We start from the raw sequence: 24,024 nt of genomic DNA on the forward strand, positions 1-24,024 counted from the left end.
CCCATATATAAGGCACCTCCTCCAAAATGGAGGTGCCCGAGCAATGTTGTTGCAAAGCCTTTCAACTCTGCTTCAGCCCTCAGGTCCCGTTACCAGATACCTGCCAGTTACCTGCCAGATCTCTGCTTGATACCTACCTGATTCCTGTCTATCAGCTTGCATTCCTGCGGTCCGACAGTCTGCCTTCCAACACCTGTCAGTCTGTCTATGGATCTGCCCGCCCGCTCACCTGTGAGCGCTCACCTGCTACCTGCCTGCTAGCCTACCTGGAGGCTCTGCCGTCACTTGCCATGACCACCTGCCTGTCCAGAGACCCCTGCCCGCTCACCTGGGAGCGCTCACCTGCTACCTGCCTGCTGGTCTACCTGGAGGCTCTGCCGTCACTTGCCATGACCACCTGCCTGTCCAGAGACTCTTGCCCGCTCACCTGGGAGCGCTCACCTGCTACCTGCCTGCTAGCCTACCTGGAGGCTCTGCCGTCACTTGCCGTGACCACCTGCCTGTCCAGAGACTCTTGCCCGCTCACCTGGGAGCGCTCACCTGCTACCTACCTGCTAGCCTATCTAGAGACTCTTTCCCTGCTGTCACTTGCCGTGACCACCTGCCTGTCTAGAGACTCTTATCCTGCTGTCACTTGCCGTGACCACCTGCCTGTCTAGAGACTCTTACCCTGCTGTCACTTGCCGTGACCATCCGCCTGTCAAGAGACTGTCCCCGTCACTTGCCGTGACCTCCTGTCCTTCTACCCAGAGACTGTCCCTGTCACTTGCTGTGACTACCTGCCCGCCTTCCCTGGGAGCCACCCGCTTCCTTACAAGGACTGCCCCTTTGTATAGTTGCTCAGAGGTTCCACCTCCCAGACCCGTTACAGTCGTCTAGGATGTGTATAAACAGCGGGGCTACAGACAGGACCTGGATGTCACTAACCCTACTGGCTGAGGTCAATGCTACCGGCAGGGCTGTTTAAAGGGAAAGAACTTTAAGCGTTGCTGATGCTAGAGGTTCAAGTGGCGTGTTAGTCATGGCTGTTAGGACCAAATTCAAGTCCCATGGCACTAAGTTCACCTTAGCAATGGGCCTAGATCTAGAAGATGCCTTAATGAATCGTGAAACTCAATAATTTCCTGCCAAATCGCAGGTATACAGAGCCTCGAAAGCTGACACCTGAACTATTAGGATGCTGGTGAATAACCCTTTTTGTAGAAGGCCTTTTTGTAGAAATTCAAAAATATTTCCTATTGGTGCCCCCTCCTCTACCCTAGAACCTGAAAAGGATAAAAACTTTTTCCATGTTCTAGCATGTATATGGGTTGTGATAGGTTTTCTACTCTATATACACCAATAAGTCATTAGGGGGAAAAAACCTTATAGACACCAATAAGAGGCAAAAACATACATAGCCCAAATATGCCAAAGCTTTAATAGAGACATATACAGGAAAATACACACAGTAAAAAACAATCAAAGACACACCACAAAGAGAAAAAGGTGGAGAGTCTGGAACAATGAAAGTATCAGGTATAGTATCCTACTAGTAACTCCCCTAGGAAAATATATACCAATGTGGAACTGGAGGGCATATAAAAGAAAAGCAGCATATATATATGTAATCTTATACACAGATAACCAAGTGGAATTTAATAAATAACATGATAAATATTAGTAATACCATCACCCACTTGTGTATACAGGTATCAATAAATCACTACAGCTGCATATATCAATGACCAGTGTCAGTAAAAAGAGGGCCCATAGTGTAGTTTCAATCAATAACCATAGTTACCTAGGAGCACAAGTCAATTGTCCAAGCACCCACCACGCACCCGACGCACGTTTCGCATAGGAAATGCTTCGCCCAGGGGTGATGGGATGCTGGAAGGAGCAGGTATATAAATGAGTCCTGACCAATAGCTTTCAAAACCGTAATTATGTGCAGCTGCATCTCAACATAATTTCTAATTGCTGTTACCATCGTTACCTGCATGTATCACTCAATCGTGCCAGAGACGAATCGCTGCCATAACGCCACCCGTAATGACGGAACCACTGGAAAAACACGCGGAACACACTTCCCGTCACGGAAGGAGTACAACGTCGATGTAGTGCCACCACGATATCACATGAGTCACTAAGGGTGGAGGACAGGTCTGAAAAATATTTCTCTCTCACTGCCCCAGGAATAAATTAGCATATGAGGGCGCACAAGACGCCCCCATTGCTGTACCCTGAAGCTGCAGGTAGAGAACATCCCGAAACATGAAAAAATTGTGCGTGAGCACAAAGTTCAAAGATGCAAGAAGGAACGAACATAAGTCACTATCCAAACCACTCGAGCTCAGAAAAAATTGTACAGCATCCAAACCGTTGTCATGTCGGATGGATGTGTACAATGACTCGACATCACAGGTAACTAACCACATGTTCGATTCCAATTGAATATCCTCCAATTTGCGCAGTACATCATTGGTGTCCTTCAGGTAAGACGGAAGTGTCTCAACCATAGGACGTAGATAGTAATCAATAAATTTGCAAAGAGGATCACAAAGGTTATTAATCCCCGATACTATTGGCCTACCTGGTGGCGACAAGGGATCCTTATGGATCTTTGGGAGTAGATATATTCCAGCAACAGTTGGTTCATCAATCCAAAGGCCTTCCATTTGCTTTGTTGTAATAATCCCTCTTGTCACAGTATCCATCAGCATGAGATGTAATTCACTCCTAAACTTAGACAACGGATTGAATGTCAGCCTGCGATAGCAATCAGTATTTTTAAGTAATCTGTACATTTCTTTTTCATACATAGCTGTCGGCCAGATGACCACATTGCCCCCCTTATCGGATGGTTTAATAACCACACCTTTAAGGGATTCAAGATCCTTCAAGGCCTGCCTTTCCTGTCTATTAAGATTGTCATTTTTAATGGTTTCGGGGACCTTTTCAAGGTCCCGTACGACCATTCGTACAAACAAATCAATTTCAGGAAAGCCTGATATTTGAGGAAACTTTTTAGACTTGGGAAGAAGATGTTGTGGATAAAGAACTTTACTGGTACCTGATGATTCCTCCTCCAACTCCTCCAATATCCTTAAAGTTTCAATTTCCATTGGTGTAGATAAGGTAGATTTGTTGAAATATAATTTTCTGTATATCAATTTTCTGGCAAACAGCTGTAAGTCCTTGACCGCCGAAAACCGGTCAAAACTAGATGATGGGGAGAAAGAAAGACCCCGACTCAATATCGAGATTTGATCATTTGACAATGTGACATCTGACAGATTAATTACCTTCAAGGAGGTCTTTTGTTGGTTACCCTCAAAGTTATCCTGGCGTCTCTTCCCAATAAATCGACGATGTTGATCGACACGACGTCTGTTATATCGAAGATAATAGCCACCATTGTCCGTGGATGAGGCACTTGACGCACCGGTGGTAGATATATCCCTCGAGCATATAGTGGGGGCATCTGTCTTATTAGTCTTTTTAGAAAAATTCCATCTAAAAACTCTATTTGATTTCTTATCTTGTAAATCTCTTTGTAATTTTTTAGTTTTAGAAATCTGATTTTCCCATTCGACACAGTTTTTATCAATCTCTTTCTTATATTCCTCCATCTCCTCCTTGGAACACTCCAACTGTAATTTTTTCTAAACTTCCTCTATCTCAACCCCTAATTCATCCAGAGTTCTACCATTAATATCAATCAATATTTCCATGAATGTAGCGGAACAGACATTGCAAGCTGTTTCCCAACGTAATCTCATATTATCGTCTTCAACGGAGAAAGACGGGAACACCTGAACTCGTAACCCCCCGAGGAGTAATCCATTTAGCAAGGTAGTTTTCAAGTGATACCTTATTCCACCATGTCCGCGTCCGACGACTAAGTAGATGTGAAAGGGTATTTTTGAGAGCCACCTTCTGAACTGAGTCCTACATCTGTGGTGTGTCATTTGAAAAAACTGTCTGAGCATGAATACGCCAGGATGCTTCTCTGCTCCTGTAATCCATAATGGATATAATCAATGCTGAAAAATAACTCAATATACACCAATAAGTTTGGAATTGCATTGAAGTGAAGGGTGCATTGCTGGAAAAGGGGAAAAAAAAAAAAAACCTCTTTAAATCTCTTAGTTTGCGAGTGTGAACGAGCTGCGTGTGTCCGGAGCGTAAGTGTGAACGAAAGTAAGTGTGTGACTTGTTTTTCAGTGACTTTGTATTCAGGGAGTTTGGAAGGGAGGACTTTGGACTGAATTGCTGACTGTATTTCATTAATTCTTTACTTTACTTTTTACTTAATATTCTGTATATTGCAATCCCCATTAGGAAATGAGCTCCATTATTGACAATGCTATCCAGTGTACATCTTGCCACATGTATGTATTCCTTGAACAGCCGGTCGAGGTTGCTTACTGCTGCGCGAGATGTGTGCACTTTGTGCGCTTAGAAGCCCAGATACTGGATCTAAATGAGCACCTGGCAACAATGAGATCCATTGACCATATGGAAAGGAATCTGCTGCTCACTGAGCAGCAGCTCACTGGGGTAGATGTGGGGGAGGGTGGTAGTCGGGAGCTGCAGGACAGTGAGGTCGCTAGTTGGGTGACAGTTAGAAGGGGTGGTAGAGGGAAGAGTGCTAGGGAGGCTAGTCCTGATCTGGCACACCCCAATAAGTTTGCAAAGTTGGCAGATGAGGGGAGTGACGGTACAGGGGTAGCACTACTGCAGCAAGGCATGTCCCCTGAAAGCCGGAGGAGTGTCAGCTCCAGTAAAGAGGGAAATAGGAGAGTAGGGCAGGCCAGGCAGGTGCTGGTAGTGGGGGACTCAATTATTAGGGGAACAGATAGGGCAATCTGTCACAAAGACAGGGATCGTCGAACAGTGTGCTGCCTACCTGGCGCTCGAGTCCGGCACATCGCTGATCGGGTTGACAGATTACTGGGAGGGGCTGGTGAGGACCCAGCGGTCATGGTGCACATTGGCACAAATGACAAAGTTAGAGGTAAGCGGAAGGTCCTTAAAGATGATTTCAGGGAATTAGGCTGCAGGCTGAAACAAGGACCTCCAAGGTGGTATTCTCTGAAATACTACCGGTACCACGTGCCACGCCAGAGAGGCAACAGGAGATTAGGGAGATAAATAAGTGGCTCAAGAACTGGTGTAGGAAGGAGGGATTTGGGTTCCTGGAGAACTGGGCCGACTTCTCAGTTGGCTACAGACTCTATGCTAGGGACCGGCTGCACCTTAATGGGGAGGGTGCAGCTGTGCTGGGGGAGAAAATAGCTAGAAGGTTGGAGGAGTGTTTAAACTAGGGATTGGGGGGGAGGGTATTCATTTTATAGGTGGGGAAGATAGTGCAGATAGTGACCTGGGCACAAATAAAGAAATTGGGGGTGGGGTTAGAACAGTCAATAAAGTAAGAAGGAATAGAGGTACAGAGAGATACATAAAATGCATGTATACTGAGGCCAGAAGCCTCACCAACAAAATGGAGGAATTAGAATTAATTTTGTTGGAAAATAATTATGACATGGTGGGGATATCTGAGACATGGCTGGACGAGAGCCATGACTGGGCAGTTAATTTACAGGGCTATAGTCTGTTCAGAAATGACCGTACAAACAAGCGAGGGGGGGGGGATGTTTATATGTAAAATTATCCTTAAAACCTGTCTTGCGGGAGGATATATGTGAATCTAATGAAAATGTAGAGTCCCTGTGGGTGGAGATAAGGGGAGGGGGGAAAAATAATAAATTACTGATAGGGGTTTGTTATAAGTCTCCAAAAATAATGGAAGTAGCGGAGAATATCCTCGTAAAGCAAATAGATGAAGCAGAGACTCAAGGAGAAGTCATTATTATGGGAGACTTCAACTACCCTGAAATACATTGGGGGACTGAAACAAGAGGTTCAAGCAAAGGAAATAGGTTTTTGACTACTATGAGAGACAATTACCTTTCACAACTGGTTCAGGACCCAACAAGAAGGGGGGCACTGCTAGACCTAATATTAACCAATAGGCCAGACCGCATATCAAATATACGAGTTGGGGGTCACTTGGGTAATAGTGATCACAAAATAATACGTTTTCATGTAACCTTTAATAAGATGTGTAGTAGAGGGGTTACAAGGACACTAAACTTCAGGAAGGCAAATTTCCAACGGTTAAGAGATGATCTTAGTGCAATAAACTGGGACGATATCCTGAGACATAAAGCTACACAAAGCAAATGGGAGACATTTATTAACATCCTGAATAGGACCTGTGCACAAAATATACCCCTTGGGAATAAACATGCTAGAAATAGGAGGAAACCACTATGGCTAAATAGAGCTGTAAGGGGCACAATAAGTGACAAAAAGAAAGCATTTAGAGAACTAAAGCAAGTAGGTAGTGATGAGGCATTAAATAAATGTAGAAAATTAAATAAATTATGTAAAAAACAAATTAAGGCAGCAAAGATTGAGGCAGAGAGAATCATTGCCAGAGAAAGTAAAAATAACCCCAAAATATTCTTTAACTACATAAATAGTAAAAAACTAAAAAATGATAGCGTTGGCCCCCTTAAAAATAGTCTGGGTGAAATAGTGGATGAGGATGAGGAAAAAGCCAATATGCTAAATGATTTTTTTTCAACCGTATTTACACAAGAAAATCGCATAACAGAAAACATGATTAGTGATAACAAAAATTCTCCAGTAAATGTCACTTGCTTAACCCAGCAGGAAGTACGGCGGCGTCTAAAAATCACTAAAGTTAACAAATCCCCGGGCCCGGATGGGATACACCCGCTAGTACTGCAGGAATTAAGTAACGTCATAGATAGACCATTATTTTTAATCTTTAAAGATTCCATAATAACAGGGTCTGTACCACAGGACTGGCGTATAGCAAATGTGGTGCCAATATTCAAAAAGGGGACAAAAACTGAACTTGGAAATTATAGGCCGGTAAGCTTAACCTCTACTGTGGGTAAAATCCTGGAGGGTTTCCTAAGAGATGCTATGATAGAGTATATGAAGAAGAATAACCTCATGACTCAATATCAACATGGGTTTACGAGGGACCGTTCCTGTCAAACTAATCTGATCAGTTTTTATGAGGAGGCAAGTTCTGGACTGGACCAAGGTAATGCAGTGGATGTTGTGTATATGGACTTTTCAAAAGCTTTTGATACGGTTCCACACAAAAGGTTGATACATAAAATGAGAACAATGGGGATAGGGGAAAATATATGTATGTGGGTTAAGAATTGGCTCAGTGATAGGAAACAAAGGGTGGTTATTAATGGAAAACACTCAGACTGGGTCTCAGTTAACAGTGGGGTCCCACAGGGGTCAGTATTGGGCCCCCTTCTTTTTAACATATTTATTAATGACCTTGTAGGGGGCATACAGAGTAATATTTCAATATTTGCAGATGACACTAAACTCTGCAGGGTAATCAATACAGAGGAGGACAATTTTATATTACAGTAGGATCTATGTAAACTAGAAGCTTGGGCTGATAAATGGCAAATGAGCTTTAATGGGGATAAATGTAAGGTAATGCACTTGGGAAGAGGAAATAACATGTATAATTATATGCTTAATTGTAAAACACTGGGCAAAACTGTAGCTGAAAAAGACCTGGGTGTATTGGTGGATGACAAGCTCACGTTTAGTGGCCAGTGTCAGGCAGCTGCTGCAAAGGCAAATAAAATAATGGGATGCATTAAAAGAGGCATAGATGCTCATGAGGAGAACATAATTTTACCTCTATACAAGTCATTAGTGCGACCACACTGTGTACAGTTCTGGTCTCCGGTGTATAAGAAAGACATAGCTGAACTAGAGCGGGTGCAGAGAAGAGCGACCAAGGTTATTAGAGGACTGGGGGGTCTGCAATACCAAGACAGGTTATTACACTTGGGGTTATTTACTGTGGAAAAACGAAGGCTTAGGGGTGATCTTATTACTATGTACAAGTATATGAGGGGACAGTACAAAGACCTTTCTACTCATCTTTTTACTCTGAGGCCTGAGACGGGGACAAGGGGGCATCTTCTACGTCTGGAGGAAAGAAGGTTTAATCATAATCACAGACGGGGATTCTTTATTGTAAGAGCAGTGAGACTATGGAACTCTCTGCCGCATGATGTTGTAATGAGTGATTCACTATTAAAATTTAAGAAGGGCATAGATGCCTTTCTTGAAAAGTATAATATTACAGGTTATAAATACTAGATTCCTTGATAGGGCGTTGATCCAGGGAACTAGTCTGATTGTCGTATGGAGTCAGGAAGGATTTTTTTTCCCCAATGTGGAGATTAGTGTTTGCCACATGTTTTTTTTTTGCCTTCCTCTGGATCAACAAGTTAGGCTATGGGTTGAACTAGATGGACTTAGTCTTCCTTCAACCTTAAAAACTATGTAAACTATGTTACTAAGTCATTAGGGCAAAAAACCTTATAGACACCAATAAGAGGCAAAAACATACATAGCCCAAATATGCCAAAGCTTTAATAGAGACATATACAGGAAAATACACAGTAAAAAACAATCAAAGACACACCACAAAGAGAAAAAGGTGGAGAGTCTGGACCAATGAAAGTATCAGGTATAGTATCCTACTAGTAACTCCCCTAGGAAAATATATACCAATGTGGAACTGGAGGGCATATAAAAGAAAAGCAGCATATATATATGTAATCTTATACACAGATAACCAAGCTGAATTTAATAAATAACATGATAAATATTAGTGATACCATCACCCACTTGTGTATACAGGTATCAATAAATAACTACAGCTGCATATATCAATGACCAGTGTCAGTAAAAAGAGGGCCCATAGTGTAGTTTCAATCAATAACCATAGCTACCTAGGAGCACAAGTCAATTGTCCAGGCACCCACCACGCACCCGACGCGCGTTTCGCATAGGAAATGCTTCATTCAGGGGTGATGGGATGCTGTAAGGAGCAGGTATATACATGAGTCCTGACCAATAGCTTTCAAAACTGTAATTATGTGCAGCTGCATCTCAACATAATTTCTAATTGCTGTTACCATCGTTACCTGCATGTATCACTCAATCGTGCCAGAGACGAATCGCTGCCATAACGCCGCCCGTAATGACGGAACCACCGGAAAAACACGCGGAACACACTTCCCGTCACGTGACCACAAATGGTCACGTGATCGGGATCAGATCACGTGATCAATATGTAAAGCGCATGCGCGGTGGCATTCAAAATCGGAGCGGAGACACCGCTAGGAAAAAAGTAGACAGGAAAGGAAGAAAACCACCCAGGGAAAGAAGAAGTGAATAGTGAACAAGAGAGGGAAAAATGATAAAATAAGTAAATCATGAGGAAAAAAGGTAGAAGAAAACAAAATAATGGAAAATTAATAAACAAAACTATCACCAACCAAAGTACATAACGAAATGTAAAATAATAAATAAAATACTATGAAGGAAAAAATAATAATAAAAAATATATATATATAAAAATTGGTATAGACAGACACCACACAAACATATGTGAAGATAAGACAGTGAATGATAAATAGTATACATATTCTGTTAGATGTGTGTATACAAACTCAAAAGTTCATAGATAATAAAAATTAAGAAATTAAAAAAGAATAAAGAATAAATAAATAAAAATAAGGTGACGTGCAAAAATAGAGAGATATATAATTAATTAATATAAATAGACAGTACCCACATAAACAGACATATATAAATATGTGATAATAAATATATAAATATTATTAAATATATATAAAAAAATATATATATATGAACACCAAGTATATATAGAGTGTTGATTACATAGAGTAAGAAATGTCAAGTGAAAAATATGAAATTTAATCTCATAAAAAATATATATATTTCAGTATATATAAAAAAACATATATAAAATACTGAGATAAAAGTGACGGTGTGACGAATATCCATACTATAAAAAAAAAAAAGAAGAGGGAGGGGGGGGGGAAGGGGAAGGAAAAGGGGGAAGAGAAAGGGAGGGGGGAAAGGAAAGGGGGAAGGAAAGAAAGGGCAGCTTAAATAACAAAGAAAACTTAACAAAGAGTTACTAGTAGGATACTATACCTGATACTTTCATTGGTCCATACTCTCCACCTTTTTCTCTTTGTGGTGTGTCTTTGATTGTTTTTTACTGTGTGTATTTTCCTGTATATGTCTCTATTAAAGCTTTGGCATATTTGGGCTAGGTTTTCTACTCTGCAGCAGAGTGGGTATGAGATTTAGAGAACATACTTTCTCTTTTAACAGTGTCCTCTCAAGTTCCACGCCGTCAAGTGGAGGCCGATTGCTTGTGGATAGAATATCGGCTCTTGGGCGAGGAGGTCCGAGATCTCGGGTAAAACCCACTGCCAGTAATTCTTTCGCATTGGAGGAAAGGTTTTTTTAGCTCTATGTCCATGTTCCCTGGACTACCTCTTTTCCTAGATGGTCTCCCCACCTTGTGGGACTTGTGTCTGTGGTGATCGTTTGAGTGATATTAACCACCCAAGGAACCCCTCGAGGACAAGTTTGTCTCATCCAGCCACCACTGCAGTGACTCTAAGGGACATGAAGGGAGCCGCTATAGCTTTTTCCACCTGGCCTTGAATTTTTACTATTTTCGAAACCGGGAGGTATTTCCGAATCCAGTATAATCCCCAGAAACTGCTGAACTCTTAATGGCACTAGTCTGGATTTCTCTACATTCAGCAACCAGCCCAGATTTTCTAGAATGGTCATTACGTCCTCTAGGTGCTTACTACATTGGTGCGCCGAATTCCCTACCACCAAAAAATCGTCCAGATAAGGGATAATTAAAATATCACGTTCTCGGATATGAGCCATGACCTCCGCCACTACCTTTTGTAAACATCCTAGGGGCTATTGCTAATCCAAATGGGACGGCCCTAAATTGGAAGTGCCTAACTCCCCCATCAATGACTATAGCCACCCTAAGGTATTTCTGATATTCCTCATGTATGGGTACATGATAATATGCATCTTTTAAATCCAGCATGTAACAGCCAGAAAAAAAGTAGTTTTATTGCCAATCTGACAGACTCCATTTTATAGATTTATACCTTCAGAAATTTGTTCAGGGATTTTAAATTGACAATAGTCCTGAAGGAGCCGTCAGGCTTGGATATCAGAATGAGGGGGAAGTAGAATCCCATCCCTCTCTCAGACACTGGAACTTTCACCAGAACCTCCTTTTGTAGGGCCGACTGCTCTCTCAGTGAGGAACGAGCAGGGGTCAGAACAAAGCTTCCCTGAGGAATCGACTCAAAACCTCAGACCTGATTTAATTAGGCTGATAATCCAGTTACTGTCTGAAATACTTTCCCAGGCAAGAAGCCAAAAAGCCTCACCCCTACCTGGGCTGGGAGTCATTAACTTGGCTTCCGGGGCTCCTGAGAAGAGGAACCGAACAGAAGCCCTCTGTAGCGTCAGCGTCTCTGCCGTCTACCTCCCTACCCTGGCAAAGATGCCGATCCCCTTACCGCCGCGGCCCGGGTCCTGTATTTGCCGCTCCCCTTCCTGCTCCCCACGCTGGACCTGCCCGGGGTGTGTGCACCACGCGCAGATCCCCGGGCACTGTGTTTAGGGCGTGCGCTCCCTGTGTCTTAAAGGGGCCAAGCGCGCCTCCCTAAAATGTCCCCGGCCAATTGCCGAAGGACATCCACTACTTAAGGAACCTCAACCAAAATGGAGGTGCCTGAGCAACGTTGTCTATTAGTGTCTAACACACTTGTCAGCCCTCGGATTCCTGTGCTGCCCGCCAGCCTGCCTATCAGCCGTGCCCGCCAGCCTATCAGCTGCCCACCAACCTGTCTATCAGCCGTACCCATCAGCCTGTTTATCAGCCGTGCCCGCCAGGCTGTCTACCAGCTGTGCTCGCCAGGCTGTCTACCAGCCGTGCCCACCAGGCTGTCTATCAGCCATGCTTGCCAGCTTGCCTACTTACCAGCCATGCTTGCATACCAACCGTGCCCGCCTGCCTGCTTACCAACCGTGCCTATCTGCTGTGCCAGTCTGTGCCTGTCATCATTCCCATGTGAGTCGCCAGCTCTCAGACGAGGTCAGTCCCAGAGTAGCACCTGGTTCATCTTCCCGGTCCTTTCTTGGTTCACAGAGTCGACTAAGACGCCGTGTAGCCAAGGTCGGTCCGGGTGAGGTCCCTAGTTACGCCCCTCCGGTCCCTCCTTGTACCATGGCACAGTGGTTCCAACACCCGGCACCGTAACACCCTCTACCTTTTGCTCTGTGATCTACCCATTTGTCCTGATCTTTTGGAGGCCTCCTTCGGACAAATCTTTTTTTACGGAAGGATCGCCTATATGCAGGCATGGATAGGCTAAGGAAACCTTTTTTAACATCTCCTACTTTTTCCAGGATCTCATCTAGAGCAGGAGCAAAGAGATACTCTCCCTCACATGGAATGGAGCACAGTCTTGTTGAGGCCTGGATATCTCCCAGCCAACACTTAAGCCATAAGGCCCTGCGGGCAGCCTTGGAAAGGGCATGACCCCGCTTGCACAATGCCGGAGCCGCCAGACCCCAGGCAGGGGACGCCGTTCAACGGTTTGCCATACACCCACGTGACAGCCCCCTTGAGCGCACAAGGGCGATCAAGAGCCCTGCGCCGGCAGGGACAGAGAAGCGATCCCTGTCTATAAACTAGCCGGCCAGGACAGAAGGAAAAACTTCCAACGATCTTCAACAGGTAAGCCTGTCACTGGTTCCCCCATCAAGGGCAGGAAACCAACTGATGAGGGAGAGAGGTGCCGCCCTTTTTAGCCTGTAGGTTTCCTGTCCTTGATGGGCGGATCCCTGCTCTCTTGGTTCTGTCATGGGTGATCGATAAATGTGTCATCTTTAACTTTAGCCCTTTTAGAGATCATTTCATCTTCAACTTCCTTATCTGTTCACAGTAACTGTAATTTTGACCAGGGGTGCCCAAACTTTTACATGCCACTGTATACATACTCCCAGCCAGGGTCCGTACAGTGGGCGCTGCCTTGCTCTATACACTTGGCCAGGAGTATGTGACGCGCCCCCTGGGCCAGTGCTGTTTGGGGGATACCCGGAGCCGGATCAGATGGGGGTTGTAGTCTCCGAGTGGCGGCGACCCGGTCCGTGCCCAGGGTGTCAAACTCAGTGTGTGGCAGTCTTGATAGATGTTATTGATGTTCTTAGTGTCGACTACGCCACCCGTTGATTTGCGGTCAAAAGGCCGCCGCTGCAGAAGGGTCCGCTGAGGCTGGTGGTATGTGTGCAGCTGTGGTAGTATAACCCCCAACGGGAGGGGTATAGCCTCAGGGGGTCAGATGTAGAGGATGGTGGTTGTGAAGGTGCAGGATGATCAAGCAAGAAGACTCAGAGTCGGGCTGTGCAGTTCAGGGGTTTTTACTTACGGGTGTTCTTATGGTCACTCTGGCCTGAAGCGACCACCCGAGCCGTGCTGCGTCCACCAGGTCCTGGACTCGGCCAACCCCCAAGCAATTCTGGAGCGTGGTCCTGAGCTCCTTTCTGACTGTCCTTTCTACTGGCCGTTCCCACCAGGGATCCACTTATGTCCGGCTCCCTCGGGTCTCTTGTTGGTCAAGCCTCCTCTGGGCTCCCTGACCCTATGCTTGGTATGCCTTTCTAGTGGATTTGGTGAGGGTCGTGGCAGATCCTGCCCACGACCTCCGGTTCCTGGCTAAGGTGTGCTTTTCTCTCTGCCAGCTTGGGATCCGGTACCCTGGGTGCCAACCCTTCACCCTGCTGTTTGTATTCTGGGGTCTTGGGGTTCCTTCTTCTTCTCTCTGGGTCCTTCTGACTCCTCTCTCTCTCTCAGACTTGGCCTTGGAGCTGGGCCCAGCCGGAACCACAACTCCCTGTCAGCCCTTCTGGCTGAGCTTCTCTGCTCTGCTCCTCAGGCTAAACTCTGACAGACTGACCCTGTTCTAAGATGGTGCCCACCTTATATACTCCCTCTATGTGTGAGCTCAGGTGACCAGCACCCAATGAGCTCCTAGCCTTACCCAGACTGCTCCCCCTATCTGCCCCTACACTACTGGGATGTTCCACCCCCCTCCCACTCCAGCCAGGGACAGACACTGTCGTACCTGCACATATACTGGTGGGAGTACCGTCGGTCTGTCCCCCGGAAATGGGATGTATGTAGTGTATGCAGCTATCTGAGCTCAGTCCCACACTCCATCCTTACCCGGGAGTGGAATACCACACCTCTGGCTTGAGGTGTAATACCCCTGTAGCAGCCGAGTCCTCAGGGTGCTACATTCCCCCCTGGTAAATCACAGCACGTCCTCGGGCTGTAAAAGAATAAAAACATCCACAAACATACAATTTTTTTCATAACGACATAAACATATAAAACATTATATATATATATTTCTGCAGCATAAAACTTTTTCATAATAAACATTCTTGTAAACTTTCTTGTTCCTCCGGCCACGGTGCAACTTGTGACCGGGTAAAGTGCGACAATCTCTTGTAGTAAAAACAACAGTTTCCTATAAAACCGGTAGGGGGCGCCTTAGAAAGCGCAACTATATACAAGGGGAAATATGGCCGCTCTCAGTCCTCGGCCAGGTATTAGGAAAGGAATGACCGCTCTCAGTCCTCGGTCAGTGGGAATAGGGACACACGGGTTTCAGTTCAATTTGCTGGTCCCAACGGGGACTATATTTTAACTAGCAGCAGTAACAGTTCTTATACCCTGACGGGTAACTATGTACAGTCTCTTTACCGTACTTTAATGACGGCGTACTCCTGCTCCTCTTTCAGACCCGTCCGGATCCTCTTGCTCCTCTTCACACCGTAGCTCCTCCTCCGTCAGCCGGTGTACATGGAGGGCGTAGGGTCCTTTGGCACACTTGTGCCGGGTGAACGTGACCTCGTCCCCTACATATAGGTCACGACCTCTGTGTCCCTCCGGCAGATGGGATTCCACGTCTCTTCTGGTCACAAAGACGTCGCCGGGGGTGTGGTGATCCCTGATGAAGCCCCACCCGTGCTGCAATTGAAACTTAATCACAGTCCCGGTGGCACGGGGACCATGAGCTGCACGGGGGTCTCTCCTGGTCCTGCTCTTCTGCCCTGCGCTCTGTTCCTGCAGCCGCTGCTCACGGACCCGCCTCTCTCTCCGTTCTTGCTCAAAGACTGCCAACTGCTGGCGGCAGCACTCCACACGCTCCGCTGCGGCTGCCCGAGTCTCCTGAGTGAACCCCATGAGGTCTCCTCCGGTGGGGTCCCACTCGAACTGCGCTTCTTCCAGCGGGAGCGGGGTCCTCTTAACGGGCTTCGGAGCCGGAATCAGGGGCTCGCACAGGGGCCTTGCTTTTTGGAGTTTCAGTTGGTAGTACTCCGGTGGCCATATAAAGGGCTGCCCATCCGGGCAAGTGTGCTGGGCAAACAAGTCTTCACCCAGGTGCGGCACTCTAGATGTTGAGGGCGCGGTGGTGGAAGCGGCGCCCGGGTTCACCAGGCCTTGCGACCAGGCCTGGGGTACCCTGAACGTAAAGGGCACCGTGAAGACGGCGGCGCCCGGGGTTACTTGGCCCAGCGACCAGGCCGGTGGCTCAGTGGAGGTAGAGGGCGCTGTTGGTACTGCGGCGCCCGGGGGTACTAGACCTTGCGACCAGGCCGGTGGTGTTTCCTGCTTTGCCGCGCTCAGGGTTGAGGCGCGTGACGTCACAGGGGTCGCGGCCGCGGCTTCTGCTTGAGGCCTTGTCTGGAGCGGTGACGATGCAGCGACGGGCACGGCAGGGGGAATTTCGGGCTCTGCGACGGGGAGCTGGGGCAGGCACGCGGTTTCTCGGCTCGGGGTAGTGACGTCCCCTTTACCTGCCTCCATCTGTTCAGCTCCCTCTTCGGCGCCGTCTCCGGCCTTCACTCCTCCTGCACCATCCTCAGAGGCGGTCTGTCTCCTCGTCTCGGGTGGCGTGCTTCGCTGGCGGGTTCCAGCCTGCTGGGCCATCTCTCTGCTCCATGCGGCCAGGACGTCCCGCTGCACTCGGGCCATCCTCTGAGCCAAGCCCTCCAGTGCGGTCTGTGCATGCTCCCGGTCTCGGGGGAGCTGTGCCAGGATCTCCACCAGGCCTTCTGGGGTTGTCGCTTGCAACAGGCTCCTGACCACTGGGTCGGTGCTGCCTGCCTCTCCCTCCATCTCCGGGTACGACTTCTCCGGAGTCCTCTCCAGACTTCTTGTCTCCGGGTGCGCTCTCTCCAGACTCCTCCAGGCTGCACCCATCTTCTCTGTTTTGTTCTGTCTCCGCCCACATTGAAGGTGGTCCCGGGGCAACTCTGTGATTGTCAGTTCCAGGGGCAGTTCTCTCATGCTGATGGACATCTCTAGCATCACAGTCTCCGTTGGTGGGGGCGGTTTCCGCTTTTGGCGCCATTCCTTGACCTGGCCCACGATGGGAGGTGACCTCTTGCCACCCTCTGGCACGCCCATAATGGCGTCCGCTCTTCCAAGGCGGGAAATCTTCTGGAAATGGCGGGAATCGTCTCCCAGTGGCGGGAAACTCCGTGGATGGCGGGAAAAAGCTGCAGATGGCGGGCAACCGGCGGGAAACGATCCGTGATGGCGTCCCATGGCGGGGACCCTCTGGAACCGGCGGGAGACTTCTTCTTGAGGTAAATTTGAACTTTTCTTCAGGCACGCAGTACCCGGTGGTTGCGGGCACGTTATCCTGCCGACTACGCCAAAGTTGACGCGCCCCCTGGGCCAGTGCTGTTTTGGGGGATACCCGGAGCCGGATCAGATGGGGGTTGTAGTCTCCGAGTGGCGGCGACCCGGTCCGTGCCCAGGGTGTCAAACTCAGTGTGTGGCAGTCTTGATAGATGTTATTGATGTTCTTAGTGTCGACTACGCCACCCGTTGATTTGCGGTCAAAAGGCCGCCGCTGCAGAAGGGTCCGCTGAGGCTGGTGGTATGTGTGCAGCTGTGGTAGTATAACCCCCAACGGGAGGGGTCTAGCCTCAGGGGGTCAGATGTAGAGGATGGTGGTTGTGAAGGTGCAGGATGATCAAGCAAGAAGACTCAGAGTCGGGCTGTGCAGTTCAGGGGTTTTTACTTACGGGTGTTCTTATGGTCACTCTGGCCTGAAGCGACCACCCGAGCCGTGCTGCGTCCACCAGGTCCTGGACTCGGCCAACCCCCAAGCAATTCTGGAGCGTGGTCCTGAGCTCCTTTCTGACTGTCCTTTCTACTGGCCGTTCCCACCAGGGATCCACTTATGTCCGGCTCCCTCGGGTCTCTTGTTGGTCAAGCCTCCTCTGGGCTCCCTGACCCTATGCTTGGTATGCCTTTCTAGTGGATTTGGTGAGGGTCGTGGCAGATCATGCCCACGACCTCCGGTTCCTGGCTAAGGTGTGCTTTTCTCTCTGCCAGCTTGGGATCCGGTACCCTGGGTGCCAACCCTTCACCCTGCTGTTTGTATTCTGGGGTCTTGGGGTTCCTTCTTCTTCTCTCTGGGTCCTTCTGACTCCTCTCTCTCTCTCAGACTTGGCCTTGGAGCTGGGCCCAGCCGGAACCACAACTCCCTGTCAGCCCTTCTGGCTGAGCTTCTCTGCTCTGCTCCTCAGGCTAAACTCTGACAGACTGACCCTGTTCTAAGATGGTGCCCACCTTATATACTCCCTCTATGTGTGAGCTCAGGTGACCAGCACCCAATGAGCTCCTAGCCTTACCCAGACTGCTCCCCCTATCTGCCCCTACACTACTGGGATGTTCCACCCCCCTCCCACTCCAGCCAGGGACAGACACTGTCGTACCTGCACATATACTGGTGGGAGTACCGTCGGTCTGTCCCCCGGAAATGGGATGTATGTAGTGTATGCAGCTATCTGAGCTCAGTCCCACACTCCATCCTTACCCGGGAGTGGAATACCACACCTCTGGCTTGAGGTGTAATACCCCTGTAGCAGCCGAGTCCTCAGGGTGCTACATATGTATAACGCATACATACCGTCTGGTCCCAGCTCAGAAACCGGCGAATCCCCGCAGCGCACAATGCATGTGTGGCGCCCCGAGGGTTCGGTTGCCACAGGGGTATTGCACTTCAACCAGAGGTGTGATATTCCACTCTCAGGTAAGGATGGAGTGTGGACCAGGGCTCAGTTAGCTGCATACATACACTTACACACTTCCCATTTCCGGGTGACAGCTCGACGGTGCTCCCATATAATTGCAGGCACAACTGACCATGTCCCTGGCTGGAGTGGGGAGGGGGGAGAGAACCCAGTGATGTAGGGGACGGTTTCTGGAGCATAGGAAGGAGCTCATTGGGTGCAGGTCACCTGAGCTCAGACACAGAGAATCAGATAAAAGGTGGGGGCCATCTTAGGAGGGAGTTCAGAGAAGCAGAGCAGAAAGGAGCGAGAGCTGACAGGGAGCCGAGGCTCAGCCTGAGCTCAGCTCCACGAGGCAGGTCTAGAGAGAAGGCCGGGGCCAGAGAGGAGAAGAGGAGAAGGAGAAGGAAGGAAAGAGGAGAGACAGAGGAGTAGAAAGGCTCCAGAAACAAGAAGGCAGAAGGGACCCTAAGAGAGCAGAACGGACAGCAACCGTTGCAAGCCTGCGTTATATCGGGTGAAGGGTCAGGCCGTGGAAGGGTACCGGATTCCCAAGTTGGTGGAGGTAAATCATCCCTCAGCCAAGAACCGGAGGTCGTGATCATTTATTGGTGCGACCCCTTGCTACACCCGCTAGGAAGGCACCACATAGGGTCAGGGAAACTGGTGCCAAGTTTTACCAGAGATGGCCCGAGGCAGCCGGACAGAAGCGTGGTCACTGGTGGGGCACGAGAGGCCAGAGAAAGGATAGAAGGGGGTCCTGTGCCACACTCCTGAGTTCCCTGAGGGTTGACCGAGCCCCTCACCTGGTGGACGCAGCACGGCTTGGGCAGTCATTGCTGACAGAAGTGACTTGGATATCAACTGTGAGTAAAAGGCCTGAACTGCACCATTGGACTCTGTGTGATTCATACTGCGCCTGCACCATCACCCCCAGCATCCACCTACATTGCCCTGAGGCTACACTCTTCCCGTGGGGAGTTATTCTATCCCTGTGCTGCACACCAACACCAGCCTCAGCGGTCTGCCTTGCAGCGGCGGTCACCCCTGACCGCAATCCACGGGTGGCATAGTCGGACATTCAAAACACTGATAAATAGACTGCCACAGCATTTGGTCTGACCACCCTGAGCCACGGGATCGGGTTGCCACTACTACCCCCATCAGCACCGTACGCCAGAAGGCCCGGTACCGGGTACCCCACGGCCCAGGGAGCGAGTCACATGCGCAGGGGGGATTCATAAATCTGCAGTCACACAGAGTGACTTTAAATCATCCCTTTAGCACCACCTTTATAGTCTCCCAGTATAGGGTCAGACTAGCACAGGATATTCCTGGAAAATTAACTGAATTTATGCTATCTGTATCACTTGGTGTAATAAAAGTAGAATTTATATCTGTATTGTTTGAAAGACATCTAAAGTAATCTGAAAATCATTATTGGCTTGGATTAATGCTTTCCTTTACTATTGCAGGTCTGCTGCTTCAGACAGACTTCTGTGTGACAGCACAATCCCGCCAGAAGCTCCCCAGCAAGTTAATGCTTAGATAGATGATTTCCATTACAGCAAATAAAGAATTCTTATAGCGAACAAGTAATTAAACCACCACTAAGAAAAAAGACAGCCAGGCGAGGAGTACTCAAATACAGAGGAAAATGAGCCCAAGTATATCAGATCTGCTTTTGTTTTTCCCATAATACAGGGACAGGCTCTGAGCAACATCTACTTTTAAAGGAGTATGCACATCTACATTTATGGCATATTCACAGGCTTGTATTGGACTCTCTTCTTTTGCCCATATGTTAAAGATGTTGTCACTACTTTTACATTGATGACCTATACTTAGGATAGGTCATGGAAGGATATCCCAAACATTTGACCCAAGTCATTCAGTTTGGGCAATGGTACCAAATACTAATAAAATGTATGTAAACTTTTGATTTTGCAGTAAGTAATAAAAATGCCTTAAAACATTCTCTCTCTCATTATTCTGGCATTTGTCAAATAATAAAAATGATGGTAATCCTAATTGACCTAAAGCGGGAAAGGTTTATTCTGATTTCATGTCAGATATTGAGAAAAACATGAATATGTGTCTTTTTATATAGTGTATGTAAACTTCTGGTTTCAACTGTAATATTTTTAAAAAAATGCAGCAAAAGATGTTCAAAAATATGTCTTCAGGGTAACCACTTCCAGCATTTTCCTGACGCAACCTCTGCTTCAAAAACTATGCTCACTGGTGCACCGGTTTCTAAAAGACACTGTGTGCTCATACCCTAACAGGCCATGCAGCACTAACTGACTAAGGCTTTGTTCATATGGAAAAAAGGAGGGGGTTCCAGCATCCACTTAATGTATAGCGCTAAAACATGAATTTTAATTGGAAAGTTTAAAATGATGAAAAAAACTTATCAGAAAAGTGGGAGAGAAGGGGGAGGGTAGACATGGGGAGGGAGGAAAAATTAAAAAGACAATGGTCTACGCATTTCAAGCTGTAAAGTTCTTAGTCCTGACAATAAATGTGTCAAAATTGTCTATATTTATAGCTAACAGGGGAAATGACACATGAAACACACGAATTGATTAGGTGTGGCCTTAGATTGTGTTTTGATGAACCTGAATGCAGCAAATGTATCCAATGTGTGCATTTTATTGGATTATATGGTCAATCACAGACAATATTGTGAGAACTCTAGATTGAACATAATAATTTCATGTAGAATGATTAGATGTAGCTCTTATATGATGCATTTACAAATGGTACATTAAGGCAGATAGCCCATGTTACAATATGCAGTAGTAAATTAAATCTGAATGTATCTAAATACATATAGATAAATCATGAATAAAAATATATTAATGCAACAAAAAAGAGATCACAAGGTGCTGAGCAGAGCATGACAGAAAGACATTTGTCTTTCACGATCCGATACATTGGTATATGACGTGATATTTGTAGAAGAGGCTTAAATGTATTTGGAAGACATGAGTTGTGCTGCAATAAAAGTCTGTGTTAAACGCAATATGTGTATTGGAGTAATTTTTGTTATATATAGCTTTTATATGAAACCACCTGAAAAGAAATGTATAGGGTTGAATAAATTGTGACATAACATGTGATGGTACTGAATGGACATTTGAAATTTGTCTGAACATAGGGAAAACAGATCGTAGATAACAATTTTTGGGACCGGACAAGATGGAAATCAGACTTACAAAAGTTTGAAAGCCTCCGGAATATGTAGAAAACAACCTATAGAAAACATAACCGGGCATTTCCCCTTTTCCTGTTTGCCATAAATAGAGACCATTTTGGTGAGCTAAATATCCATTTTTTTCCATTCCCCTTTTGTTTTCATTTTTGTTCATATGTCCAGTTGTCTTAGTCTCTAATGGATCCAGTATTACAAAAAAAATAGATCAATTACAAATAGAGCAAAAACAAATGCAAAATGAAAATCAAAGTTTCCGCTTGCTAAGACGGATCCATTAATGGGTTACATAGTCGATTCTTCATCAATTTGTATTTTATCATCATAGTAAAAGTGTATTTTAACTGCTGGGTTATTGGGAACCTGCATTCCTAGAAAGTTTCCTAAACAAGCTGCGAATCATCCATAGAATAAGCAAAATGCATATGTATTGGGTGAAAAGATTTGTAAGCTGTCTTAACCCTTTTGTGACCAAGCTACTTTTGACCTATTTTTTGAGCTTACGGGTGAAGATATTGCAATTGAGTTTTGTAGATAAGGATCTGTTATAATCTCAGAACTTGTGGCCACCAAAAGATCCTTACATTTTCCTACCCAACCTAGAGCACCAGAAAGTATTGGTTTGGGGTAACAAGAGCTCACCAGTAACGTAGATTTTGGGGGCCCAGTCTTTAGCTAAATGCAAATATTATTGGCTGGGAATGGAGGATACTGTGTGGATTACTGGTGCTTTTCTATGTAATTTTAGTAAATGTTTCACTAATATAAGTTTCCCGACCCTAGTAATATACTTACCAGCTGTTGTCTTCATCTTTTGTCAGCGCCACTGCGGTCCCGATCTGCCATCTTGTGACTGCAAGTTCTGACTAACCGGAAGTCATAGGTAATGGTCAAAAAATCTCAATCCTAGTCTATGAGAGCCTCGTTCTGGCTCTCATAGACTTACATTGAGTTGTGACTTCCGGATTGCCCAACAAACTCTGGAGTGATCCGCAGGTCACAACCTGTAGAACACTGACTGGAACGGCACGGGTAAAAGAAGAAAATGGCGGCAGCTAAGTATAATAATAGGGTCAAGGAACTAAGATTAGTAGCACCACTGTGATAAAAAGAATGCAAGAGTGAAGTTTTTCATAAATGAAATGCTGTATAGTGTCTTTGTCTGCATATAGGGAATCAAGTGCACTGTGCCAAGTTCTGCTCATGTAAGGGCCATTCCTGCACAGCGGCATACCAGAGGATTCACTTGTTCTCCTGTGGGCCAGTCCAAGCCTGGTACCAATGATATGGACTACCACCCATCAAGCAGTGTATATTAACCTACCAGTCACAAATCAGCCCTCTGTCCAGTTTCCATTGGATTATCACTGTGCCGACACTAGAGAGAGAAGAAGTTTATTAATCTCAGTGTAATTTCTCTGATTTTCCAAACAACACGCTTATATTTAGCCCACACAGAATCAACAGCAAATGTTAATTGCTTTTAATGTACCAATATTACATGAAAGAGAAGGTTGTTCCTTGTTAGATCCCTGATGGCAGAGTGCATGCCAGCTTTACGCACCATTTATTTATAACAATTACAAATGTGTGTGATTGTTAACTGCCAGGATGCAAGGCGAGAACTCTTTCTGTTGTGAAATAAACAATTCGTGGAGAACCTGTTGCCTGATGAGAGTCCTGATGTGTGGCTGCTCTGGAGTCACTTATCATTAGTGTAGTCCTGAATTAGGTAAAGGATCGGATTTGAGGAAACTTTTTTGAAAGTTAGATGCTGTAGAGACAACTGTAGCATAGAAAAGAAGACAAAACTATATGAAAAGCCGAACCTGGGAAATGTTCTTAAACAGGTACCGAACAGGTCCCACATGACGTCTCTCGCAGCTCTCTGTATTGTTTCCAACCACCTTGCTGGACTGTAATGTGTAATGTCTGTTATTTGCCTAGTAAATATGCTCACTGTAGCTCAGAGAGCTCTAAGCTGATACTGTGCCACAGACCTTTTGTAGCTGTGCAAATATTAGACTGTTAGGAAAGACAAGGGACATCACACATGTGCATGAGCATTGTCCAGCCAACCATGGTTCTAATTGAGTAGATCTAGTGTGTCCGTAGCAGTAATCCAGTAAAATTCAGTTTTCACAAGCTACCTATGTCTACATCTATATTCTGCATATATTCACCACTTATACACTAAGACCACTCCATACACATAATATTATATTCAGGATTTTAAGCCTTAAAAGGGTTGTCCCTTTATTTATTTCTTACTTAAAGAAGCACTCCTCCCATTAAAGTTTTTATACTCTCAATATATTGCAGTCATCATAATATATAGCACTGTGTACTTACAATTGCTCATTTTTCCTTTCTACTCAGCTAATTAGTCCCTTTTCTGTGCTCTATGTAGAAACAGGAAGTCTCTTGTCCCTACATTTATCATTCCCCTCTTCAACTCCTGACCTAGCTGCTCCCTCCACCCCCATGCCAAGGACTTTTGCAGTGACTTATGACTCATGCAGGGAAAATAGACCTCCTGTTTCTACATAGAGCTTAGAAGGATTCAGCTAGTCAGTTTTTAATCATGTGGTGTCATAGACCTAATAGGAAACAGAAGAACTAGCTGGGTAGATAGGCAAAATGAGCAATTGTAAGTACACAGTGCTATATGATATGATGATTTCAATATATTAAGAGAATACAAATTTTGA

This window comes from Phyllobates terribilis, unplaced genomic scaffold (genome assembly GCF_046119375.1).
Source record: "Phyllobates terribilis strain yellow unplaced genomic scaffold, ASM4611937v1 Scaffold_4__5_contigs__length_816908805, whole genome shotgun sequence".
In the NCBI taxonomy this organism is placed as follows: Eukaryota; Metazoa; Chordata; class Amphibia; order Anura; family Dendrobatidae; genus Phyllobates; species Phyllobates terribilis.